Source organism: Hyla sarda, chromosome 5 (assembly GCF_029499605.1).
Source record: "Hyla sarda isolate aHylSar1 chromosome 5, aHylSar1.hap1, whole genome shotgun sequence".
NCBI lineage: Eukaryota > Metazoa > Chordata > Amphibia > Anura > Hylidae > Hyla > Hyla sarda.
Window position 1 is genome coordinate 295,122,579 of NC_079193.1, and position 23,954 is coordinate 295,146,532.

The following is a 23,954-nucleotide window of genomic DNA, read 5'->3' on the forward strand; positions in this document are numbered from 1 at the left end:
TGATAATCCTGCCTCAGGTTCTTTTTGTTTTGAATACTGCTCCGGTGTGAATTTTGGTTCGATCAGGTTCGATCAATTCCAATGGAAATTACATCAGTTTATATGGGGGAGGAAAAGACTGAGACTTAAATATGAAGTGCTGTGCGCCAAATAAGTTGAGGGGGACTGTGCGGCTCCTAACTTTAAACTTTACTTCTTGGCTTGAATACTTAAATTTATATTAGGACGGGATAATAAATTATGCTTACAACAGTGCTGCTTAATGAAGGAGTGTACGGGATACAGGGTGCTGGAATGTTTAGAGTAAAAAAAAATAGATACATCTTTCTCTTATGGGAGGATGATTTTGAAGGGGTGGTACTTAATGAAAAAAATTATAGGGGTCAAGGGTAGCACGGAGTTTTCGCCTTCATGGTATAATAAAAATCTTACAGAATTTTTGAAAATGGAGGATGCCATGTTTTGGGTTAAACACGGGGTTGTACACATATCTCAAATAATGGTGGGGGAGAGGATGATAACTTTGAATGAGTTAATTAATAAATATTCACTTAATAGCAACCAATATTTTAGGTTTCTTTTACTGAGGTACGCTGTTAATAGTTTGGGAAGTAAGGAAGATTTGATAATTCAGAATTTTTTTTTTTTGCTAATTAAGCTAATTAAGAAAAATGTACAAGGGAAAAAATTCTTGGTCACAATGTATGGGCTATTTGTTAAGGAAACTGTGAAAAGTTTTAATTTGAAGTATAGAGCACTTTGGTCTAAGTGGCTGGGATATGTGTCTGAGACTCAATGGCAGAGTAGTCTGAAAAACATCCCTAACATTTCAGTTAACAATAATTATCGGTTTATGCAACTCCGCATAATATATAACATGTACTTGGCGGCGAAACAACTCGCTAAGATGAACCCTCAACGGGGATCCATCTGCCCAAGATGCTCATGGAATGAAGCAGACTTTGTCCACGTGATATGGGGTAGTCAGAAACTTGCTGATTACTGGGTGGAAGTTAGAGATAATATTAATCGTAAATTAGGGATAAATATTGAACTGACAGGTAGACAAGTTATCCTTGGGGAATCTCTGCAAGGGGGCACCCACATACAACTAATTAACAAGTTTTTATTTTCTGCTAAACTACTAATACTAAGAGTATGGCTCTCGGTTAAGGTCCCAAGAATTGAAGAAGGGTTGTTTTTGGTAGACAAGATTAAGAAATATGAATATCTTAGGGCCCAAACGACAACCAAACAAAAGCAGAGATGGAAAAAGAGGTGGGAACAGTGGTAAATGATTAATTATTTTTTTTCTCTCCCACTGCTTCAGGGAAGGGGGTGGGGGGTGGGGGTAGGAGGGATGCTTTGTGGTTGTAAGTATATTGTTGATTGTATTGTTGATGATGTATTTCAATGTTGTTTAATATGGAGCTATTTTGGATATAAAAATAAAGAGGAAAATTTAAAAAAATTTAAAAAAAAGTCTTACAAGCACATTGAAAAATATAGAACACTATTTCTGTGATGTCCAAGAAAGACCTTCTAGAATAAAAGCATAGTCTAACAAACTAAAGAAAACAGAGGAGAAAAGGTACTGTGAGAGTTTTAAGAGATTGTATAGTTTAACCCCTTAAGGTCACTGGGCGTCCCTGTACACCCTGAGTCCGCTCCCTTTTTATAATGCGGGACAACAGTGGGTCGGGCCCAGTCTTTAACAACGTCCAGGACCCATGGTTAATAGCGTGCGGCACTGATCACTGCCTATTAACCCTTTAGACATGGCATTCAAAGTTGATCACCATGTCGAATGTGAAAGTAAACTGCTCTCGGCTAGCTGTAGCGAAATTACGGCGTCCCGAATAGCTGGCAGACACAAGGAGGGTCCTTACCTTCCTCCTGTGATGCAGATCGCCAAATGACTTCTCAGTGCCTGAGATCCAGGCATGAGCAGTCAAGCGCCAGAATCATCGATCAATGTTATCCTATGAGATAACAAAGATCGATGTAAAAGATCAGTTAGTGCAATATTATAGCCACTAGAGGGGGCTATAACTCTGCATAAAATTTTTTTTAAAAAAGTTAATGAAAATCATTTAACCCCTTCCCTAATAAAAGTTTGAATCACTCCCCTTTCCCCATTTAAAAAAAAAAACTGTCTAATTAAAATAAACATATGTGGTATCGCCGCGTGCGGAAATGTCCGAATTGTAAAAATATATTGTTAACTAAACATCACGGTCAATGGCGTGCGCGCAAAAAAATTCCAAATTCTGCTAAAAACTTCAGATCCCAGTGCCCTCATACCGCCCCGTAAGCGGAAAAATAAGAAAGTTATAGGGGTCAGAAGATTTTAACGTATACATTTTCATGCATGTAGTTATGATTTTTTCAGAAGTACGACAAAATCATACTTATATAAGTAGGGTATAATTTTAATCTTATGGACCTACAGAATAAAGAGAAGGTGTCATTTGTACTGAAAAATGTACTGTGTAGAAATGGAAGCCCCCACAATTTACAAAATGGCGCAAAAAATTAGCCATCATGGGGATTTTTAGGTGCAAAATTGAAAGAATTATGATTTTTTAAAGTTAAGGAGGAAAAAACTAAAGTGCAAAAATGGAAAAACCCTCAGTCCTTAAGGGGTTAAAGGAAAACTGTCAGCCCATTCACCAACGAGGGGTCAATTACCTAAATATGTCCAGTAGGTCCTGAGATATGTCCCCCAGAAGATCCATTGCTAAATTCAGTGAATCACGCAGTAGAGCTTCGCAGGGGGTGGGGCTTCCTAGGACTAATTTACATATTAATTGTCTGTGACTTCACATCCTAGTGAAGTGGAGTCACTAAGCCCCGCCCCTTGTGAAGCCCCGCCTCCACTACACGATTAACTGAATTAAGCAGTGGATCTTCTGGGGGACATATCTCAGGACCTACTTGACATATTCAAATAAGTGACCCCTCGCTGGACTTCTGTTCAACCACACTATAACCCAACGTATAAGGTTTAGTGTGGGTGAACAGGCTGACAGTTTTCCTTTAAATCATTTTAACCCTTTAAGGACATAGGGCGTATCCATACGCCCCCGTTTCCAAGTCCTTAAGGACCGAGGGCGTATGGATACGCCCTGAGCATTTCCGGCCCCCGCCGCTAGCCGGAGGGGAGCCGGGGCCGGATGCCTGCTGAAATCGTTCAGCAGGCATCCCAGCATATCGCCCAGGGAGGTCATTATGTCCCCCCATGTCGGCGATTGCCGCAGATCGCTGGACAATTCAGTCCAGCGATCTGCGGCGGATTCCGGGTCAATCGGGTCTCCAGTGACCCGATGACCCGGAATTACTGGCTGATCGGGCATTAGTGCCTGGAATTACTGGCTGAACAGCCATTGCCAGCAGGGGTGAGGTGGCACTGGTGCCACCTCACGATCGCCCTGATTCGTCGTCCGGTTTCCCGGTCGACCAATCAGGGCGCCTGCTGCGGGTGTCACTCCCGCAACCCGCTCCGCCCCTCTTCTGGAGGACGTGAGCGGGTGCGGGGAGAACACCCCGGGTGCTGGGAACCCCGATCCCCGGCATCCCTGTTGGGATCGGGGCCCCAGGAGCGACGGCGGCGGCGGGACCGACATGTGCGGCGGCATCGTGGAGCAGCAGCAGGAGGTGAGTGACAGCCTCCTGCTGTTGCTTAGCAACAGCTCCCAGCATGCAAAAAGGGCATGCTGGGAGCTGTAGTTATGCAACAGCAGGAGGCAGACCACCACAACTCCCAGCATGCCCTTATGGGCATGCTGGGACTTGTAGTTTTGCAACAGCTGGAGGCACATTTTTCTATGGAAAAGTGTACCTTCAGCTGTTGCATAACTACAACTCCCAGCTTGCACAATCAGCTAAAGTGCATGCTGGGAGTTGTAGTGGTGCATCTGGTGGTTGCATAATTACAACTCCCAGCATGCCCGTTGGCTGTCGGTAACTGCTGAGAGTTGTAGTTTTGCAACAGCTGAAGGCACACTGAGTTAAGTAGCAAACCAGTGTGTCTCCAGCTGTTGCATAACTACAATCCCAAGCATCCCCAGCCAAAGTAGTATGCCTCCGGCTGTTGCATAACTACAAGACCCAGCATGCCCTTCCGCTGTCCGTACATGCTGGGGGTTGTAGCTTTTGCAACAGCTGAAGGCACAATGGTTGCAAAACACTGAGTTTGTTACAAAACTAGGTGTTTCACAACCTGTGTGTCTCCAGCTGTTGCAAAACTACAACTCCCAGCATGCACTGATAGACCGTACATGCTGGGAGTTGTAGTTTTGCAACAGCTGGATGTTTCTCCCCCCCAATATGAACGTACAGGGTACACTCACATGGGCGGAGGATTACAGTAAGTATCCGGCTGCAAGTTTGAGCTGTGGCAAATTTTCTGCCGCTGCTCAAACTGCCAGCGAGAAACTACTGTGAACCCCCGCCCGTGCGACTGTACCCTAAAAACACTACACTACACTAATACAAAATAAAATAAAAAGTACAAAACACTAAATATGCACATACCCCTACACAGCCCCCCTCCCCTCCCCAATAAAAATGAAAAACGTCTGGTACGCCACTGTTTCCAAAACGGAGCCTCCAGCGGTTGCAAAACTACAACTCCCAGCATGCACTGATAGACAGTACATGCTGGGAGTTGTAGTTTTGCAACAGCTGGATGTCCACCCCCCCAATGTGAACGTGCAGTGTACACTCACATGGGCGGAGGATTACAGTTAGTATCCGGCTGCAAGTTTGAGCTGTGGCAAATTTTCTGCTGCAGCTCAAGTTGCCAGAGAAAAATTACTGTGAACCCCCCGCCCGTGCGACTGTACCCTAAAAACACTACACTAACACAAAATAAAAAGTAAAAAACACTACATATACACATACCCCTACACAGCCCCCCTCCCCTCCATAATAAAAATGAAAAACATCTGGTACGCCACTGTTTCCAGAACGGAGCCTCCAGCTGTTGCAAAACAACTACTCCCAGTATTGCCAGATAGCCACTGACTGTCTAGGCATGCTGGGAGTTTTACAACAGCTGGAGGCACCCTGTTTGGGAATCACTGGCGTAGAATACCCCTATGTCCACCCCTATGCAAGCCCCTAATTCAGGCCTCTCACTTTGGAGCCCTGTCGTATTTGAAGGCAACAGTATAGGGCCACATATGGGGTATCGCCGTACTCGGGAGAAATTGTGTTACAAATTTTGGGGGGTATTTTCTGCTATTACCCTTTTTAAAAATGAAAATTTTTGGAAAAACAAGCATTTTAGGTAAAAAAAATTTTTTTTTTACATATACAAAAGTCATGAAACACCTGTGGGGTATAAAGGTTCACTTAACCCCTTGTTACATTCCCCGAGGGGTCTAGTTTCCAAAATGGTATGCCATGTGTTTTTTTTTTTTTGCTGTCCTGGCACCATAGGGGCTTCCTAAATGCGTCATGCCCCCAGAGCAAAATTTGCTTTCAAAAAGCCAAATGTGACTCCTTCTGTTCTGAGACCTGTAGTGCACCAGCAGAGCAATTTTCACCCTGATATGGGGTGTTTTCTGAATCGGGAGCAATTGGGCTTAAAATTTTGGGGGGGGTATTTTCTGCTATTACCCTTTTTAAAAATGTAAACATTTTGGGAAACCAAGCATATTAGGTAAAAAAAAAATTTTTTTTTACATATGCAAAAGTCGTGAAACACCTGTAGGGTATTAAGGTTCACATTACCCCTTGCTACGTTCCCCGAGGGGTCTAGTTTCCAAAATGGTTTGCCATGTGTTTTTTTTTTTTTTTTGCTGTTCTGGCACCATAGGGGCTTCCTGAATGCGGCATACCAACAGAGCAAATTTTGCTTTCAAAAAGCCAAATGTGACTCCTTCTGTTCTGAGACCTGTAGTGCGCCAGCAGAGCAATTTTCACCCTGATATGGGGTGTTTTCTGAATCGGGAGAAATTGGGTTTCAAATTTTGGGGGGTATTTTCTGCTATTACCCTTCTTAAAAATGTAAAATTTTTGGGAAACCAAGCATTTTAGGTTAAAAAATGTTTTTTTTTTACATATGCAAAATTCGTGAATCATCTGTAGGGTATTAAGGTTCACTTTACCCCTTGTTACGTTCCCTGAGGGGTATAGTTTCCAAAATGGTATGCCATGTGTTTTTTTTTTTTTTGCTGTCCTGGCCCCATAGGGGCTTCCTAAAGGTGACATGCCCCCCAAAAACCATTTGTCGCTCCTTCCCTTCTGAGCCCTCTACTGCGCCCACTGAACAATTAACATAGACATATGAGGTATGTGCTTACTCGAGAGAAATTGGGTTTCAAATACAAGTAAAAATTTTCTCCTTTTTACCCCTTGCAAAAATTAAAAAATTGGGTCTGCAAGAACATGCGAGTGTAAAAAATGAAGATTTTGAATTTTCTCCTTCACTTTGCTGCTATTCCTGTGAAACACCTAAAGGGTTAATACACTTACTGAATGTCATTTTGAATACTTTGGGGGGTCTAGTTTTTATAATGGGGTAATTTGTGGGGTATTTCTAATATGAAGACCCTTCAAATCCACTTCAAAACTGAACTGGTCCCTGAAAAATAGTGAGTTTGAAAATTTTGTGAAAAATTTCAAAATTGCTGCTGAACTTTGAAGCCCTCTGGTGTCTTCCAAAAGTAAAAACTCATAAATTTTATGATGCAAACATAAAGTAGACATATTGTATATGTGAACCCAAAAAAAAATTATTTTGAATATCCATTTTTCTTACAGAGAGCTTCAAAGTTAGAAAAATGCAAAATTTTCATTTTTTTCATCAAATTGGGGATTTTTCACCAAGAAAGGATGCAAGTTACCATAAAGTTTTGCCACTAAGTTAAAGTAGAATATGTCACGAAAAAACAATCTCGGAATCAGAATGATAACTAAAAGCATTCCAGAGTTATTAATGTTTAAAGTGACAGTGGTCAGATGTTCAAAAAATGCTCTGGTCCTTAACCACTTAAGGACCTAGGGCGTATGGATACGCCTTGACGTCCTGGTACTTAATGACCCAGGGCGTATCCATACGCCCGTGGGAATTTCGGTCCCCGCCGCGCACCGGGCGGGGACCGGGCCGGGGTGACTGCTGATATCAATCAGCAGGCACCCCGTGCAAATGCCCAGGGGGGTCATCAGACCCCCCCCCCCGTCGGCGATCGGCGCAAATCGCAAGTGAATTCACACTTGCGATTTGCGCCGATTCCGGGTCATACGGGTCTATTGTGACCCGGTGACCCGGAATAGAAGGGGGATCGCGGTTGTCTAAGACACCCACGATCCCCCTGTAAGCATAGGAGTGAGGTGGCAGGGTTGCCACCCTTCCTATCCCTGCTATTGGTCTGCTATTGGTCGTCAGAGGCGACGACCAATAGCAGACTAGCAGACCGGGGGCGGGGGGGTTAACTTTCGTTTACCCCGTCCTGCCCACCCACAATAGGCGGGGCAGAACGGGGAACCGAAGGGGACCAGGCGCCGACGTCCACTTACCCGTCCGGAGGCTGCGGCGACGTTGATTGGCGGGCGGCGTCACGTGCATCTGAAGAGGATGGCTGCCGGGATCCTACGGAAGCCGGTAAGTAGATCTGGAGGGCTACAGTCTGAGACCGTGGTCTCTAACTGTAGCCCTCCAGATGTTGCAAAACTACAACTCCCAGCATGCCCAGACAGCTGTTTGGGCATGTTGGAATATGTAGTTTTGCAACAGCTGGAGGGCTGCAGTTTGAGACCACTATACAGTGGTCTCTAAACTATATCCCTCCAGATGTTGCAAAACTACAACTCCTAGCATGCCCACATAGCTGTTTGTTGTCTGGGCATGCTGGGAGTTGTAGTTTTGCAACATCTGGAGGTCCACAGTTTGGAGACCACTGTGCAGTGGTCTAAAAACTGTAGCTCTCCAGATGTTGCAAAACTGCAATTCCCAGCATGCCCAGAAAGCAAACAGCTGTCTCGGCATGCTGGGAGTTGTAGTTGGGCACCTCCAGCTATTGCATAACTACATCTCCCAGCATGCCCTTCGGTGATTAGTACATGCTCGGAGTTGTAGTTTTGCAACAGCTGGAGGCACACTGGTTGGAAAATATTGAGTTAGGTAACAGAACCTAACTGAAGGTGTGCCTGCAGCTGTTGCAAAACTGCAACTCCCAGCATGCACGGTCTGTCAGTACATGCTGGGAGTTGTAGTTTTGAAACAGCTGGAGGTTTGCCCCCCCCATGTGAACGTACAGGGTACATTCACATAGGCGGGTTTACAGTAAATTTCCTGCTTCAAGTTTGGGCTGCGGCAAATTTTTTGCCGCAGTGCAAACTCCTAGCGGGAAATTCACCGTAACCCGCCAATGCGAATGTACCCTAAAAACACTATACTAGACTAACACCTAATAAAGGGTAAAACACTACATATACACCCCTTACACTGTCCCCCCCCCCCCCCCCAATAAACAATTTAAAATGTCTTGTACGGCAGGGTTTCCAAAACGGAGCCTCCAGCTGTTGCAAAACAACAACTCCCAGCATTTCTGGACAGCCACTGACTGTCCAGGCATGCTGGGAGTTTAGCAACAGCTGGAGGCACCCTGTTTGGGAATCACTGGCGTAGAATACCCCTATGTCCACCCCTATCCAATCCCTAATTTAGTCCTCAAATGCGCATGGTGCTCTCTTACTTCGGAGACCTGTCGTATTTCAAGGAAACAGTTTAGGGCCACATATGGGGTATCTCCGTACTCGGGAGAAATTACACTACAAATTTTGGGGGGGCTTTTTTTCCTTTTACTGCTTGTGAAAAGGAAAAGTTGGGGGCTACACCAGCCTGTTAGTGTAAATTTTTTTATTTTTTTACACTAACACGCTGGTGTTGCCCCATACTTTTTATTTCCACAAGCGGTAAAAGGAAAAAAAGACCCCCAAAATTTGTAACGCAATTTCTCCTGAGTACAGAAATACCCCAGATGTGGGCGTAAAATGCTCTGCGGGCACACAACAAGGCTCAGGATTGAGAGCGCACCATGTACATTTGAGGCCTAAATTGGTGATTTGCACAGGGGTGGCTGATTTTACAGCGATTCTGACAAACGCAAAAAAAAAAAAATACCCACATGTGACCTCATTTTGGAAACTACACCCCTCACCGAACGTGACAAGGGGTATAGTGAGGCTGAACACCCCACAGGTGTTTGACGAATTTTCATTAAAGTTGGATGGGAAAATGAAAACAATTATATTTTTTCACTAAAATGCTGGTGTTACCCTAAATTTTTCATTTTCACATCGGGAAATAGGAAAAAAGCCCCCACAAATTTGTAAACCCATCTCTTCTGAGTAAGAACATACCCCATATGTGAATTTAAAGTGCTCTGCAGGCGAACTACAATGCTCAGAAGAGAAGGAGCGCCATTGGGATTTTGTAGAGAAAATTTGTCCGGAATTGAAGGCCACATGTGTTTACAAAGCCCCCATAGTGCCAGAACAATGGACCCCCGACACATGTGACCCCATTTTGGAAACTAAACCCCTCACGTAATGTAATAAGGGGTACATTGAGAATTTACGCCCCACAGGTGTCTGACAGATTTTTGGAACAGTGGTCCGTAAAAATGAAAAATACAATTTTTCATTTGCACAGCCCACTGTTCCAAAGATCTGTGGGGTGTAAATACTCACTGCACCCCTTATTAAATTCTGTGAGGGGTGTAGTTTCCAAAATGGGGTCACATGTGGGGGTTCCACTGTTCTGGCACCACGGGGGGCTTTGTAAACGCACATGGCCCCTGACTACCATTTCAAACTAATTCTCTTTCCAAAAGCTCAATGGCGCTCCTCCTCTTCTGAGCATTGTAGTTCGCCAGCAGAGCATTTTACGTCCTAACATGGGGTATTTCCATACTCAGAAGAAATGGAGTTACACATTTTGGGGGTCATTTTCTCCTATTACCCCTTGTAAAAATGTAAAATTTAGGGGGAAAACTGCATTTTAGTAAAAAAATTTTTTTTTTCATTTACACATCCAACTTTAACAAAAAGTCGTCAAACACCTGTGGGGTGTTAAGGCTCACTGGACCCCTTGTTACGTGGCTTGAGGGGTATAGTTTCCAAAATGGTATGCCATGTTGGGGTTTTCTGCTGTTCTGGCACCATAGGGGCTTCCTAAATGTGACATGCCCCCCAAAAACCATTTCAGCAAAATTCCCTCTCCAAAATCCTATTGTCGCTCCTTCCCTTCTGAGCCCTCTAGTGCACCCGCCGAACACTTGACATACACATATGAGGTATTTCCTTACTCGAGAGAAATTGGGTTACAAATTTTGGGGGGATTTTTCATCTATTACCCCTTGTAAAAATTCAAAAACTGGGTCTACAAGAACATGCGAGTGTAAAAAATGAAGATTTTAAATTTTCTCCTTCACTTTGCTGCTATTTCTGTGAAACACCTAAAGGGTTAACACACTTACTGAATGTCATTTTGAATACTTTGAGGGGTGCAGTTTTTATAATGGGGTCATTTGTGGGGTATTTCTAATATGAAGGCCCTTCAAATCCACTTCAAAACTGAACTGGTCCCTGAAAAATTCCGATTTTGAAAATTTTGTGAAAAATTGGAAAATTGCTGCTGAACTTTGAAGCCCTCTGATGTCTTCCAAAAGTAAAAACAAGTCAATTTTATTATGCAAACATAAAGTAGACATATTGTATATGTGAATCAATGTATAATTTATGTGGAATATCCATTTTCCTTACAAGCAGTGAGCTTCAAAGTTAAAAAAATGCAAAATTTTCAATTTTTTCATCAAATTTTGGAATTTTTCACCAAGAAATGATGCAAGTATCGACAAAATTTTACCACTAACATAAAGTAGAATATGTCACGAAAAAACATTCTCGGAATCAGAATGAAAGGTAAAAGCATCCCAGAGTTATTAATGCTTGAAGTGACATTGGTCAGATGTTCAAAAAATGGCCGGGTCCTTAAGGTATATTTGGGCTGGGTCCTTAAGGGGTTAAGGTGAAAAAGGGCTCGGTCCTTAAGGGGTTAAACAAAATGGGAGGCAATACAAATACATAAAACACTCAAGGGGGGACATGTATCAAAGATTTTACCCCTGTTTTGTGTGTATTTTTTTGCGCAAAATTTTGCGCAAACCCTTTTCTTTTTTTTGCGCATTTTTTTCCGCACGTTTTGGTAGAGCATTTCCTCTAGATGTGGCCGAATCAGGGTACCTTGGAGTGACATCTATAGTACAAAAGGATTTATTAACTGCGTACTTTTCCTTTACACCAAACATTTTGCCGCAAGAGCTGTTTTTTTTTGCGCGAATATAAGCCATCTTGGACTTAACGTAGCAAGATGCTCTAAATCATCGATTCTATTTTCTAAAGAGTGGATTGAGGAGATCACTATATTAACCCGCAATTTATTAAGCTCATTGCGCTTGATTGATAAATTTTGCGCTTCTGCACATAATTTAGAATTCGAGAAAAGGGGTAAATTGCTTCTACCATACACAAATAATGATACATGTCCCCCAAGGTTCCTTACATCTTTCAATTTTGAAGTCTATAAAAAAGAAGGCATTTCCCTATCTTGGTCTTAGGTCCCTTAAAGGGGTATTCTGCCCCTAGACATCTTAACCCCTATCCAAAGGATAGGGGATAAGATGTCAGATCGCCGCAGTCCTGCTGCTAGGGACCCCCGGGATTGCCGCTTCGGCACCCCGCTGTTATTACTGCACAGAGCGAGTTCGCTCTGCACGTAATGACAGGCAGTACAGGGGCCAGAGCATCATTATGTCACGGCTCCTCCCCTCGTGACATCATGGCCTGCCCCCCTCAATATGAATCTATGGGAGGGGGCGTGGCGGTCGTCACGCCCCTGCCATAGACTTGTATTAAGGGGATGGACCGTGATGTCACAAGGGGCGGAGCCATGGCATCACGCTGCTCCGTCCCCTGTATCGCCCGTCATTACGAACTCGCTCTGTGCAGTAATGACAGCGGGGTGCGTCAGCGGCAATCCCGGGGCTCCCCAGCAGCGGGTCCGCAGCGATCTGACATCTTATCCCCTTTGGATAGGGGATAAGATGTCTAGGGGCGGAGTACCCCTTTAAGTAGTGAGTCTGATAAAAACAGCCAACCCTTTCACAGTATAGCAATGGAAAAGTTGTGTCTCCTAGAAAGTTAGTAGAGTTTAGAATTTGCATTCTATTGTATAAAACCTGTAGAACAATTTAAATGAAAATATTCTATAATATAACATTCTCAATATATTACATTGTAAATATGCAAATAAATATACTGAGTTCATCTTTTATATACTAATGGCTCATACAAAGATTGGTGCCTTGTTTCTTTTTTTTTTCTACTACAATAGTATTAAAAAGGCAGTAAAAAAGTATTGGAAGGAAAGTTTTTAGCGCTTAAGGAACAGTTAAAAAATATATTATACTTTTGCACCATAAGCTATTTAATGAATAATATAACATAAACATTTTTGAACAACAACAAAAAACGTGGTCTCAAATGGCTGGAGGTGCTCAACCCCAAATGCAGGTGAGCATTTATACTGGAGGAGCAGATCCTGCCCTTGTGGTCCATTGCTCTGGGCGATCCCCAGTATAACAATGCATACAATGGAGGATGCCTGCAGCGGACTACAAGTACCACAATAGAATCCTACACCAGATAAACAGTGTGGATGTGTAACAATTAGAATAATACAATGCAGAAATTTAGGTGCACTACTGTGGTAGATGTATACAATGACATTGGCTATCCCTCAACACAGATGTTAAAATTGAGACATTCGCCACTGTATCCTTATATGAAGGACACACCAGAGCCCGCACACCAACGCCAAGGTTTCTCAAATGGCACGGGACCTAACGCTAACCTCCCTGTGCGTAATAAGCAAAAACAGGGGCCAGTGGGCAATTACAGCAGCACTAGGCCGACATTCAGCCTTCTCCCAGTTCCCTCCAGTGTGACTGAGCACACATACAATGGGAGGAGAGAGAGACAGGCTACAAGCCCCACCCAAGTTGGCTGATATAGGTGCATGGCCTCACAGGTGCAACCTTAATGCTGCCTGGAAAATGTTCAAGGCGCATTAACATATGGAGTTTACACACCTCCAAGTATAAATTTTTAAACAACAACAAAAAACGTGGTCTCAACTGGCTGGAGGTGCTCAACCCCAAATGCATTTATACTGGGGGAGCAGATCCTGCCCTTGTAGTCCGTTGCTAGGGGCGATCCCCAGCATAAAAATGCATACAATGGAGGATGCCTGCAGCGGACTACAAGTGCCACAATAGAATCCTACATCAGATAAACAGTGTGGATGTGTAACAATTAGAATAATACAATACAGAAACGTTTTTGAATTGCAATAACAGAACACCCAGGTCTACAGTACAATACATTAGGAAAAAATTGATATACTATTAGCAAAGTGGCCACAATGTGATATGGGGCTTCTGACATTTTTGGAGCTTCTGACTATCCCACTACAAGTAAAACAAAAGTTTCAGTGAGATTTCCCTGTATATGTCTTTCTGTGAAGTGCTTGTGTGGTAGGAACAATACAACAAGTAAAAGGTTTTTTTTTTCACATCCCATTTACGGTGTCTATTTGCCATATGCATTAGGAAATCTGGTGCATACAGCAAATGTATTTGTCATGATTTTGCCCATGCTCAAGTACAATCAGAGCCTTCATAACCTGGCAGCAGTGTTTTTAGTCACCATGGCAACATATCTATATGCTGAAGCTCTGTCTCCCTGTCAGAAATAGTTCCAGCTCTGGGTTGGGCATTCACGTCCCCTGGGTAGGATATTTAAACCCTGCACTTTCCACCATGTGTGCTCTTGATTGCAGCTGATACTTCTTTCACCAGCATTTGTTCCTGACCATTTACTTTATGTATATAACTTTTGTTAGCTCTTGACTATTATTTGTCTGCTGTTCTTTAGCTTGTAGTCCTCCTGGTTCTGACATTGGCACCTTGGTTTGTGTTCTGTCTATCTTTCTGGTGCTCCGGTACAGGCGTTCAGTCCCCGAGCTGGATTCTTCTTACTTCCTGTTAGCCCGGCACGTCACACAGAGCTTCAGCCTATCACTGGCCGAGGCAGGACATCTTTGCGGCCGGTGATAGGCTGAAGCTCCGTGTGACGTGCCGGGCTAACAGGAAGTAAGAAGAATACAGCCCGGGGACCAAACACCTGTACCGGAGCACCGGGGGAGCGTAGGCAGGTAAGAGAAAGTTTGTTTTCTTTTATTTTGCAGCCCGGAACAGATACAATAAGAAAAGTGAGCACCGGACATCTCCTTTAACACAAGAAATAGTAATTTTAATTTAGAAAAAATGGGTTAAAGTAGCATATCATTCTGCACTGTCAAATTATTCTACAGGGGTTTCAATGTTAATTCATCAAGCTATTGATTATTCTGAATATGTGGTGGAGATGATCCAAGGGGTAGATATGTGTTTGCATTTTGTAGGTGGGAAGGAGTTGACACCTTAATAGCGGCCATTTACATTCTTCCTCCATTTTCGGTAGAAATCCTCCAGTAGCTAACCATATTTTTGGAGGGGAAAAGATATATAGAATTTTTCGTTTTGTGTGATTTTAATTGTGTTTTGGAAAAAGAACTAGATTGGAAAAGTAGAGAGTTAGGAACTAGTTAAACACTTCTGCACAAATGGTGTCAGGAAACATGTTGGAAAGATACATGGCATCATCTGTACCCACTAAAACAAAAATTCTCGTGTTTTAATACCACACAAACAGCATCTAGGATTGATTTAATTTTGGTAGATGTATAAACCCCTTACTTCAGTAAAAAAAAAAGAACTGGATATGAACCAAAAACGGTGTCAGATCATGCCCTGGTAATAGGTCATATTAATAGTGGGCAAAAGAGGGAAAATACACACAAGATGTATGTTAATCCACACTGGTTGCCCATTAATGAAGTAATAGAAGGTTCAAAATGGTATTGCAGAATTTTGGGAGATAAATAAAGGATCCACAAAGTTACATATGGTTTGGGACACGTTAAAAGCCTTTTTAAGAGGCATACTTGTAAAAAGGATGATACATTTTAGGAGAAAGTGTTGAGAAAAAGAGAAACAATTGATAAGGGAAATTAAGGAAATAGGGGGAGATCTATCAAAAACTGTCCATAGGAAAAGTTGACCAGTTGCCCATAGCAACCAATCAGATGGCTTCTTTCATCTTTTGTTTTCATAAATCTCCCCTATAGAAACTATATTTGCACAAACTAAGGAGGCTAAAGAGTGGGATAAATTATTTAGGGTACAAGATAAGTATAAAGAATAAAGAATATATTATGAAGAAGACAATACACAGAGGGTGGGAAAATAAATAAAATGCTCATGGGTACAATAACAAACCAGAGAGAGAATAAAGAGATCAAAGCAGTGAGGGATGATAAGAAGAGAATTGTGTATACGAAGGAAGAAATTGAACGAGTAATTGTGAAATATTATGAAGAACTATATAAAAAGGAAAGGGAAAAAACGGATCAGGAGATAAAGAATTATTTAAGTGAATTAAAGTTATCAAAAATTACTGAGGTGAAAAAAGAGGAAATAAATAAGGAGATTAGTCAGTATTGAAGTACTTTACAGTGAATTCTACACCAGGGAGTGATGGATTAGTGTTCAAGTGTTTGGGGAAGTATTGTTGCCCTATTTACTTGAAATATATAATGAATCCTTAGTGACTGGCAAACTCTCCCCATCAATGGCAGAAGCCTGTATTGTCCTAATTCCTAAAAAGGGTAAAGATGAGTTGGAGATTGGGTCGTATCGACCAATCTCTTTACTTAATTCTGATTGCAAAATTTTTACCAAAATATGGGCTAAGCGACTACATAGGGTGATAAATGTGTGAGTAGACAGAAAGACCAGGAAGATTCCACCGAGATAGGGTGATAAATGGAATTATTGAGGAAGAACAAAAAGGCTTCATCCAGGGTAGTAATGTTTATAGTATTATACAGAGAACACTTTTGAATATTCAGATTGGTGAGGGGGGTCCCCACTTCTTCCTGTCACTAGATGCAAATAAGGCATTTGACAGGGTGGAGTGGGGAAACCTGGAGAGAGTGATGGAGGAAATGAATTTGGGGGAAATAGTAAAGAAAGCAATAAAAATGATATATCATTCCCTGACTGCAAGGATAAAAATTAATGGTAGTATCTCAAAGAGCTTTTCTTTAGAAAGGGGTACAAAACAGGGGTGCCCACTTTCCCCTACTTTATTTGCCATAGCAATTGAGCCTTTGGCCCACATTATTAGAAATACAAAAAGATTTGAGGGATTTGGTATTAATGGTATTAAAGAAAAATTTTATTACATGAAGATGATGTGTTACTTTTTGTAAAAAAAAAATCCAAACGAGAAAATAACAGGTAGAATGGAAGTTCTTGAGGAATATGGGCAATATTCAGGTTAGAAGTAGAGATGAGCGAATCGGTGCAGACAAACCCGAATTCGTTACGAATTTGAGGATTTATTTGATTTACAACGAATGCGAATACCGCCGCGATTCTATCGGGTGAATCGCTTCATTAAACTCCATTTTACAGCGTTCTAGGCTCTAGGACACCTAAAATGGCGGATCCACATGTCAGTCCATGGGGTTGGGAATGCTGGGAAGACGGTAAGGCAAGGTGGGAAGGGAGGTAGGCGGGATGACCCTGAATTACATGCAGGATGCAGCCTATCAGCATTCATTGACCCCTGTGATGTCACAGCCCTATATAATCGGTAGCCATTTTGCGGCTGCTCATTTCATGCCATAAACTGCAGAGAGAGGACGGCTGCGTGTCTCTGTGTGTTACACAGACACGCTGAATTGATCATACTGCAGCATTCCACTTCCAACTGCTAGTCACATCAGTGTTAGGATTTTTACCCTAGCCATTAACTTCCCAGTCACTTTATTCAGCATTTTATCAGAGAGGGGCATATAGCTTTTTGTTGCCTCATACATATCAACAAGCTGCCTTAACTTCATGAAATGTATCACAGGAGGAAGAAATTATTTTTCATTGTAATTCTGTGTATTTATTCCACAAGAAATCATCTGCTGCTTATACTAGTCTGTAGATGGTATAAAAACCAGCAGTTCACACCATTCTTAATACTCTGTGACAGAGTGCAATTTTTTTTGTGATACTACACTGTTGTGTCCTACTGCTGTGCAAAAATACGTTTTCTCAGCGGACTGTAGTGCATTTTTTTTACCCTCATATGTGCATACCACATACCTACCTCTAAGTAGTGCACTTTTTTGCATCTGTTAATCTGTAACAAGCCTACATACAGTGAAAGTCCAGGGAAAAGTAATCACTGGCTGTTGTTTTATGAAAATATGTTTTCCAAGTGTACTGTAGCACATTTTTTGCCCTTATATGTGCACACCACATAGCTACATCTAAGTAGTATACCATATTGTAAAAAGCCAAACTTGTAGACTAAAATATAACCTTTATTGGATTATCCTTAAAACCATACATCAAGTCAACACCAAACTAAAGTGCTCAACATTTGTGACCAATACCACAGAAGAAAAAATAATAATGTTACAAATACAATATAAAATGATGATATAAGTATCACTTCTGACTACCACTTTCCCTATCACCTTGGTTCAGGGAGGGGTAGATTACAGACAACAGGCAGGGCGGGGTCAGGAACCTGATACACCCTTCAATAATCCTAGTCTATGAACCTGCCCTAGGCGGAGTTATCGTTTTAATATGGACGGCCCCGCTCTGGAACCTAGTCTGATCTTGCTAGGTGTCCATAGAGGAATTAGCTTATTTACTAATTTTAGATACTAACTCACTAGGTGGACCAGCCCCTATGTATATCTAGGATAATAAATACATCATTGTTAGGGTTCCACAATATAGACAACGTGGGGATAAGATGATATAGATATTCACCAATCTATCCTCTATAAATAATGAATATGTTTAGAGGGCTTAGATATATTTAGATAACAACAAAGAAATGTAATTTAGCCCATCAGTACACATATGGGTTTATTCATATTGGTTAAGTATACCATATTGTACCTGTTAATCTGTCAAGGCCCTACATACTGTGAAATCCAAGCACTAGTACTCATTGGCTGGTGTTTTACAAAAATACAGAGTTTTAATGCGTATTGTAGCACATTTTTCTGCCCTCATCAGTGCATCCCGCATACATAAATCTAAGTAGTGTACCATTTTTTACCTGTTAATCTGTCAAGGGCCTACATTCTGTGAAAGTCCAAGCAATAGTACTCACCGGCTGGTGTTTTACGAAAATACGTTTTCCAAGTGTACAGTAGCGCATTTTTTTGCCCTCATACGTCCATACCAAATACCTAAAGCTAAGTAGTGTACTTTTTTGTACCTGTTAATCTGTAACAAGCCTACTTACAGTGAAAGTCCAAGCACTAGTACTCACCGGCTAGTGTTTTACAAAAATACCGAGTTTTTAATGCGTATTGTAGCGCATTTTTCTGCCCTCCTCAGTGCATACCGCATACGTACATCTAAGTAGTGTACCATTTTGAACCTGTTAAGGGCCTACATACTGTGAAAGTTCAAGCAATAATACTCACTGGCTGGTGCTTTACAAAAATACAAAGTTTTTAGACGTATTGTAGATCATTTTTTTGCCCTCACCAGTGCATACTGCATACGTACATCTAAGTAGTGTACTATTTGTACTTGTTAATCTGTCAAGGTCCTAGATACAATAGTACACACCTGCTGCTCTTCTAGACAAATACTGTTTTAAGTGTAGTGAAGCATATTGTACTCCCCTCATATATGCAATAAGTATGTCAGGAAGAGTATTGCCAGGATGTGCACAGAGGATTGGCAGAGGCCTAAATTCATCAGGTGCAGGCAGAGATCGCAGCAGAGTAGGGGTGTGTGCCAGCTGGAGTCGCAGCGAGAAGTCTGAGTTCCCGGTGTCAGCTAGCAGTCGTGTCGCGACCAGCAACCCAGCAGCCGTGATTGATGAGTTCACTCGGTCATCCACTTCATCTCAAGTGTATGGTAGCACTAGCTAATATGTATCTTCAATAGAGATTTCAACATTCACCTTTTAATGTTAGGGGTTGTGAATCCCTCTTGTGTACTCATTCTGCTGCCTGCTCCTGTATGTGTCAGATAGCAACTACGTGGTTTAGTGATGCTGCCGAGACTAGGACACTACCTATATATGTTTATGGTAGCACTAAGTACCATACATCTTCAATTGCAATATCAAAATTCATCTTTTATTATTAGAGATTGTGAGGCCCTATTGTCTTCTCATCTGCCACCAACTCCAGACTGTGCTATTCAGTCACAATTTGGTCTCCTCATGCTTCAGCATCATCCGAGCTGTGTCATCCAGCCACTATATGGTCTCCTCATGCTTCCACCACCTCCACACTGTGTCATTCAGTCACTATATGGTCTCCTCATGCTGCCAACATCTCCAGGCTGTGACATTCAGCCACTATATGGTCTCCTCATGCTGCCAACACCTTCACACTGTGTCATTCAGCCACTATATGGTCTCCTCATGCTGCCAACACCTCCACGCTGTGTCATTCAGCCACTATATGGTCTCCTCATGCTGCCAAAACCTCCACGCTGTGTCATTCAGCCACTATATGGTCTCCTCATACTGATGCCCCCTCCAGGCTCTGTCATTATGCCGCTCTGCGTCAGTGATTCTAAAAGCGATGCTGGTAATCTGCATGTTGTTCTGAATAACAGTATTATTTCACTACCCCAGCACACTCCATATGCATGTTAGAACACAGCAAAGTGTTCTATACCCCTATTGAGGCTCTCTGTAGGCCAGAAATAACCATTTTTAATATAGATTTGCAGCATATAAATTCAGAGCAAAACTAATTTTTTCCCAAAATTTGGCGAATCGTCCGAATCTAATTTTTCAAAAGTTTGCTCATTTCTAGTTACAAGATTAACTGGTCAAAATCTGGACTTCTTCCTTTAGATAGAGATATTGAGACTCCAATAGGTAATATAACCATTCATAAGTCAAATGAGGCACTGGAATATTTGGGAATAAAGATTTCTAGAAACATGTCACAATATATTAAGCTTAATATTTTTCCTATAATAGAAAAATCAATGGTAAAATAGGTATATGGAATAAATTACCTTTAACCTTTGCAGATCGGGTGGTATTAATAAAAAGTGTTATACTCCCCATGTTATAACATTTTTTGAGACCAGTCCCAAACTGGATAGGGGATAAGTATTTTAAAGAGGTGGCAAAAATTAAATGATCTAATTTGGGGGCGCAAACATGTTAGGATGAAGCAAAATATGATCAACCCCCAGTAAAGTTGGGAGGAATGAAGATACCAAACTTTCAGATCTATTATATAGCGGCACAACTTAATATACTCTGTCTGGAGGAAGGGATGATAAAGATTTTTTTGGCTGTGTTTGGGAAGGAAAAGAACTCGGTTTGGGAAATTTTATAAGAGATAGGTCATGCTGATGTTATTTTGGCAAATACTTGTTTTTTTTAAGATGATTAATAAAATTTGGAAATTTACAAAAAGACTTTTGGGGGTTCCATGTAGTTTGAAGTTTACGAAGATATGGGGAAATGTTTTTTCCCCCCAGAGATATATAAATTAAGGGGATACGTTAACTGGGAAAAATATGGGATTGCCAGGGTAGAACAGTTAGTGAACAATAAGCATCTCCTTCCTTGGAATTATTTCCAAACCCAGTATAGTTTAGATTAGGGGTGTGAGTTTGCATATAGGCAGATTAAAAACGCATTTAATCCAGATAGAGGTAATCCTAGATGGGAAATTGGGTATCACAAATTGTTTGACTTTGATAGACACAAAAAGTAGCTCCTGGAGAAAATTGGGGCAGATTTATAAGATAATTAAACACAAGGCACAAAAGAATATTAGAAATGGGAGAAGGAAATAGGAGTGTTGGAGGAAGAGGAGTGGTGGGAAATATTTAGAAATATAGATAAATCATCTATTAGAACAAATCATAACATTTCACAAATTAAATTGATCCATAGATTGTGTTATACACCATATGGACTGTTCAGCTTGGGAAAAAGACAGGATGCAAATTGCCCCCGATGTAGTGGAGAAAATGCGTATCTTATACTTATGACGTGGGGTTGTAAAGAGGTGCAAACACTATGGGATCAGGTTTATATAAAAATCAAGGAAAATCTTGGGGTGAAAGTAAAATATAATATGGTCACTGAGGTATTGGGGTTGAAAATTGGGGAAAATAAAAACGTAATTCTTAAACTTTTTGGGTTGACTAAAATGTTGATCCTAAGGCAATGGTTTGCACCAAAAGTGCCATATATTAAGGAATGGAATAATTTTGTTGAAAAAGTTAAAAAATATTAATCTATATACTACCATGGGGGAATAAAAGAGTGCCTTGAACAAAAAAAGAATGGGAGAAATGGAAGTAAAGAAAGATATAAGGTTGTGGGTTGTGTGGTAGAATGGCAACAGGCTGGCGGGGGTTGGGGAAGGGTGTGAGGGGGTGTGGCAGTGAAGGTGGGGGGGTTGAAATGTAAAATGAAACATCTGTGTTAATTTATGCATATTGTTATATGTTTGTTATGTTTGCAATAAAATACATTTTAAAAAAAGAACATAATATAGAAAAAACTGGTTGCTACAGCAGTATGAGATGAAGAATAGTCAACTATTTCAACTTCAAGATATGGGGTGAAATTTAACATTGTCTGTGTAACTCATAAATCAAATATTTTTTCACATGGTTTGCCTGTGCTTATCTTTTGTGTACTTTTCCCAAAACGTATCAAAAAGGTGCATATTCTTCATAAATCTAGAAAGAGAAATAGAAAACCTTTTAAAGTGTGGTGCAAGCTACAGTGAAATTGAACGGAAATTTGTGACAATTTAAAATTTTGCAAATGATGCATCAACTTCCACAACAGTCATATAGTAATAAACATGTAATGTTAACATTAAAAATGGGCATTAAATAATACATAAATAATATTTTGTACAGACAAAACTATAAAGTGAGCTTGTGCATAAATTAAACATTCCTAATAAATTAATGACATATAAATAGTTAATAAGTAGTAAAGCCATAAACAAAGTGCAAAAAGATTAAATGAAACAGAAGCAATGCGCCTAACTTACATCAAGTGCATATACAATGGCAGATATGGTAATAACACAAGTAGTCAGGAGACTAATGAGTGTATAAATTTGTAACCTTGATAAGGATAACAATTATAGCCAAAGAGTACCAATAAATATATATGGTATAAAGCCCAAGATAAATAGAGAGCCACGAGCTATAATGAGATTTACTTCCCCACCACCTCACCCTCAACGTGTTTAGCAGGGATTCTTCTTTAATTATTTTAATTTTTAATATTTTTATTTACACTTTTTAAGTCCCCATAGGAGACTTCTTTATGCAATCCTTAGATTGCACAATGTAATAACATACTACGGATCAATACTATTGACAGACCACACAAGAAGATTGGAGAGCCTGCATATAGGTGGGTGGTAAGAGACCTTCAGCCGCCATGTGCACTTATCGGACTCCCAGAACTGGGGATGTGTCTGATAAGCCCCTGGAACTTACCGCTACCTCAATTACTTCTATATATCCTGTGATCAGCATTTAGAAAGGCATCTAAAGGGTTTATTGTAGAATCAGTGTTATTGCTGATGCCTGACATTAGTGGTAGGTCTTCAGCTGCTGATAGCAGCCGAAACTCACCTGCTGTGAAGCCAGTGCATCTGCTGCACTCGATCCCTAGCACAGTGCTGTGCATGAAGTAGCACTCTGCAGTACTGTACAATTATGGCGTATGTCACATATGGGCTAAAGGGGTACTCCGGCCCTAGACATCTTATCCCCTATCCAAAGGAAAATGTCTGATCGCAGGGGTTCCGCCGCTGGGGACCCCCCAATCTCTCCTGCAGCCCCCACTTGTCATCAGCCTCATGGAGCGAAGATTGCTCCGTGTCTGATGACTCAGGATACAGGTGCCGTCATCCCTCATGATGTCACGCCCCCCCTCAATGCAAGCATATGGGAGGGGGCATGAAAGCTGCCACTCCCCCTCCCATAGACTTGCATTGACGGGATGGAGCGTGATGTCAGAAGGGGTGGAGCCGTGATGTCATGATACTCCAGCCCCTGTATCCTGAGTCATCAGACATGGAGCAATCTTCGCTCCATGAGGCTGATGGCAGGGGTGCTGCAGGAGAGATTGCGGGGTCCCCAGCAGCGGGACCAATGCAATCAGACATCTTTTCCCCTATCCTATGGATAGGGGATAAGATGTCTCGGGCCGGAGTACCCCTTTAATACATTGAACAGAGTTGCCAGAAAGAAGTGGGACCTACTCTGAGTCATCTATGATTTCTAGGCATGCTTCTATAAAAAAATACATCAATTGCTTGCCCACGCACTGAGTATCCTATAACAGTATTTTTGTAAAACACAAAAACAAGTGGAAAAGTAACCAACACCATAATATGTGTTGTTGTTGCAATGTCGGTATTTTCCTAAAGGATGGACATAATAAATAGCAAAGTGCTGCTGATTTTTTATTTCTTTACTATAAAATATGTTCTTGTAGATTTTGTATCCTGCTGTAAGGCAGTTTCATTTTCTGATTCTATTATAAAGTAAGTGGCCACCTGAACCTGGCAATGAACTTGTTCTATTGTGTTTTTCTATTTTTAATCCCATAAGAGTAAACACATTTCTCATCGGATGTGTTGCAGACTTCTGCATGTTGGTGAGATTTATGAAGGTGCCATTGGGTTATTACAGTGCCATTCATTTAGAAATAACTGTCCAAAC